At 42.1% G+C, this 4,661-nt stretch overlaps 1 long non-coding RNA gene across 1 annotated transcript; it reads left to right on the top strand.

The window, feature by feature from the left end:
* Positions 788 to 4,093, top strand: LOC110393063. Its single transcript, XR_002434767.1, has 3 exons — positions 788 to 1,414; positions 2,070 to 2,163; positions 4,008 to 4,093. It is a non-coding gene; the product is annotated as an uncharacterized LOC110393063 (long non-coding RNA).

Here is a 4,661-nt window from a genome sequence, read left to right as displayed (position 1 = left end):
TGCTGCAACACACCTGGAAGTGTCTGGTGATGGTAATGATGGAAGGACACAGGAGGAGGACACATGAGGTTACCTGGTGGGGTGAAGCTGCCTAGCAGAAAGCATAATGAATAGGAAGCACCCAAGTCTAGATGGATGCATTTCAGATAGTCATCTTCATAGACTACAAGTGGCCTCTGGAGTCCTTCCTGGTCATCTGGAGGAGAAAATAAATTCTTTAATTTCTGGGGTTCCTGACAACAGGATAAGTGTATCTACTACTAGCCTGGTATCGTTGTATTGAATCTTGCCGTGGCACAGAAAAACATGAGTGCTCAGACTGTGTTGTGATCTGGGTATCTGAAGTGGCTCTTTGGTGAAAGAGAGATGCTTGAATCCAGCAGTGTGAGGCTGAAAATGTTTTCACAGCTTCTGCCTTGCTCAAATCCATCAGCGCTGCCTCTCTGCCTCACTTTCACACAGCTACGCCTCTCTACCCTGCCCTGACCTAGCCAGATTCAGAAATCAGATAAACTTCCCCATTAGTTCCCTGAGGGCAACCTTCAGACATGACTAATGCACCACTGAGACCAGTCCAGGCTTGGCGGCTACCTCACTGCTGTAGGAGATGTGAGCTGGAGTTGTCTCAGGCAGAGAAGTGCATATTTCCCACTCCCTGGGTAAGCATTCTCATGCTGGGCTTTTATGCAAAAGCTGGGCATGATGCATTTATCATACTTTGCCATTTACAAGGAGGCAGCAGCAGCTAACCCAATTTCTCCCTAAATTTCCTGTGGACCCCGGAGCAGTCGGCATGTTCATTTCCTCTGCAGATGCCCACTGGATGTAGCAATCAGACAGACACACTGGAGGATACATGCCTCCACAGTAGGGGTCAAGCAAGCAGGGCTTTAGGCTCTTGTAGCACTCAGTACTTGGAGATGGGCTTCCTCTTACTTAGTATCAGCTTTCTCATGGTTAGGTGCCTCACTTACACTCGCCTGGGCTACTCCTTGAATTGCAGAGAGATGGGCGCTTCCCAGGGCCCACACTACTGCCCCTGTTATGACAAAGTTTAGCTTTGCCTTCCTTTTGTTTAAGAGTGTCCAATTAGAGTAATAGTTTCTCCATCCTGGTAGCATAAAAGAGTACAGCAGCATGAGGGAAGAACCTACCCTACCTGCTGGGGCTGGGCAAGAGGGCTGCAGTGCCTGTCCTCAAAGACCAGCACAACTTCCATTTCCGTCACCCTCTGCACCAACAAGAGGTGTCTCTCACCTGCAGGTCACCACAGCTGAGGCAGCTTTAGCTGTAAAATCAGACTGACAAGAGAAAGGTGGGGAAGTACTTCCAACATTGGGGAAAAAATTCAGTGCCCACAAGATAAAATATGTTCAGTGGGTAATACAGCGTCTGGATGCTGAAATTCCTGCAGGTAATTAGACTCCAGTTTTGCATATGCTTGTGGCTTTGTTGCTAGTATTTTTTTCCTAAAAACGTTAAAAATTTTGTTATAATTCTTGGAAGACAGAAAACATCCATTCCTCTACCAATAAAATCAGATATTTGTATTTGTTCCATTACATAGATGCATAGAGGAAAGTGTGAGCATACATCTATACCTATTAAACACAGTAATGTGCTGTAGAGGTATCTCATCTTATAAAGGCTATATATACATAAAAAACCCCAAAGACAGCTGTTAGGTGATCTCTTCAGAAAGCTTAGGCAGCAGTAGCTGACCTTTTTCATGGTGCTAGCATGTATTAGCCAAAATAACACTTTAACAGTCTTTAGTACTAGGCTATATGTTCTGTTATAAGGAATAGCAAATGTTTAATCATAAATATTTTAATGGCTTCAGGGATTCATGGTATTCAATGACTGTGTTAAATGATAATAATCACATCTGGTTTATTACTGTAGTAATTCAGCAGCTTCTCTTCAGTAGTTATTTTTTATTATATGTGCTGTGCTACTGTCATGGTCATTTATAGTGGTAATATTTTAAAGTGGCTCATTTGTTTGTTTAAGGACAGTTTCACAATATATTTCTGTATTAATATACATTTTGTACTATTATTTCCAAGCTGCCACTGGAAAATTGATCCTGGCTTGTTACGATGAGAGGGGCTGGAACCTGTGCAGAATGTCAACGCCGAGAGCGAGGGACGGAGCAGATGGGTAGTGTACTGGTCTCCACTGGGGCTGTAATTGCTGTTGAGTCTTATTCATAAATGAAGGGGTCCATTAAGAAATAGTTAACTAATAATAAACATGAGGGGAGGATTTGAATCAGGCAGAGCAAAGACAGAACGAGGAAAATGCCAGAGCTGAAACATCACAAAGGAACTGGATGTGGCCATTTTAAAAATTATTACCCAATAATGCTCCCATTTTTTGCATGCTAGTACACTTATAATGGAGGGACTTTTACTAGGGAGACAAGGAAGAGCTGATTGATTTGGCTGATCATTTCATTCAGATACCTTCCCACTCAGTCACATGAGAGAAGTCTCATTTATCTTAATGGGATCGCTCATGAGAGTAAAGGTTTGGAAGATCAAGTCATATATCAGCACAAATGGGACGAAACTAGCAGGAGTTAGCTATCAAATTAGAGGAGGGACCACTCAGGACCAGAAAGACCTTCCTGTCATTATTTTCTCCCCTTGGAATTGTAATTTTCTAAAGCCTCATGTTAACACAGCATGCTGTACTTCCCAACCATTGCCATCCTAAGGCATTTGGCACTCAAGTTATTTACCTGCAGAAAGTCAGAGGTGAATATGTAGTGCAAAAGAATCACTCGGAGGGTGACATCTATGACATCTGTGAATGTACGGGCATCTCTCATCAACCCTCATCAGGCCCTGACAGTGCTGCTCAATTCCCCCTGGCAGAGCAGCCCCGCCCAGGAAGGTTTCCATTGAATTTAGGGGCAGCTCCTGGCCATGAAGGCTTGCATCAGAGCTTGTCTGTGTCCTGAGAATTTGCATTGCCTCTATAGCTGAAGCAAAATAATTAGGAATCCCATTCAGGGGTGGAAATGAAAAAGGCAATTTGCAAAACTTGCCTGTGAGAGAAAGAAATGTTAGAGCAAGAGTTAAATTTCTGCTCTTGTTTTTTTTTTTTTTTTTTTTTTGCTCCTTACTCTCTATTTCCCCTCCCTTTCCCACTTTTAATGGCCTGGTGAAGGCTTCTCTGTTTAGTTCAGCAAAACCTCTCCACTATCCTACCACACAGGATGTACTGAGTTGTAGCAAAAGTTAAAAGGAAGCTAAGAACAATTATTAGTGCTTCTTTCCTGCTCCATTTTCTGTTTGGTTTGATTGGATGTTGGGCTGAGGGTAAATGGCTTTTATAACGCTGAATGATGAATGGCTCTGAAATAGTCTGTAACCAGAAGTGCCGACTGACATGCTGCTGATTTAACTGACATGAGGGGTTATGTTTGTATAGAGTCACTTAAATAAACATGTGTTAGGCTGGAGCCAGCTACGCCAGCACTTCTTCTTTGCTTCCCCTCCACCCTCCATTTATCACTAAAAGATAACGATAATGATTTGATCTTCCTATCAGTCATTCATTATATTAATTAATTCAAATGTAATTGTTTTGAATGCCTCTCCATTGCTCTGGGTACTTTGTACAGCACTTAAAGCACACACACTATCAGAGAACAAAATAAATCCTCAATAAAAAGATACACTCATCAAATGGGTTCCTTCAAACTAGCAGTCCCTTTCATCCAGCAATTATCTCCTTAGCCTTCAAAGCAGCCTCTCGTTAAATGCTCAGGAAAATAAATGGGTCCAGGAGCTTGACAAGTAGTTCAACTAATCCTGGCTCTCACAAAGGGAGCCAAAGCAAATTCCTCTGAGAAAAAGCTCTGCTAGCAGATCCCTCTTTCCTCTACCCCTCCTTACCTTTTGTGCAGTGCTTCTGTGCTCCTTTGTGGCTTCTGTGAATCTTCATCAAATATTATAAAGGTCTTTATTTCTCTTCATGGCTTTTTTGTTTCCCAGGTGAAGTGCAGAAATAAATTTCCAATGCAAGCTTTAAATATATGTCTGCTGGCATTGAAATCTACGCTTCTGTATGATTACAGCAGGCAAGTCAGGATGCAACCATTTGTGTTTAATGTGTGAATCAGGGAAGAGCTCAAAACCAGGGTATGAATCTATGCAAGGGCCATTCCTTCAAATGATTCCACTTGGCTTTGGAATCCCAGGCTGACCTAATGCTCAGCAAAGCCTCATTGCAAGATTCAGGCAGGCTTAAGTTTAAGTAACTCGCACACCAGAAATACATAGTTATTCCAAGTGTTAATTTGAAATAGTATCTAAGAGTGTGGTTTCAGCACGCACAGATGGAATCCTTTTACATGTAATAGTAAATGTAGTAATTTAAAAATTCTATAATCTGCCTTCACCATTATTTTAATACTCTACGCATTTATTTCTCATCGTTCACTGGGAGTGAGCTCTGTCCCCGGTTTCCATAGCAGCCTCCACATTCCTCAGCAACACAAAAGATTATCTACTCAAAATAATAAATACAATAATGCACTTGTACATCTCAATTATTATCTCTAATTGCCAGGTGTTGTAAAACACCCTGTGTTGGAATCACAGCGGGGCCTCTCTGTGGGCTTGCCCACAGATGAATAAGGCCATCTG

This window comes from Numida meleagris, chromosome 2, assembly GCF_002078875.1.
Source record: "Numida meleagris isolate 19003 breed g44 Domestic line chromosome 2, NumMel1.0, whole genome shotgun sequence".
Lineage (NCBI taxonomy): Eukaryota > Metazoa > Chordata > Aves > Galliformes > Numididae > Numida > Numida meleagris.
Note: the sequence above shows the minus strand (reverse complement) of the source record. Positions and strands in the feature narration are given on the sequence as shown.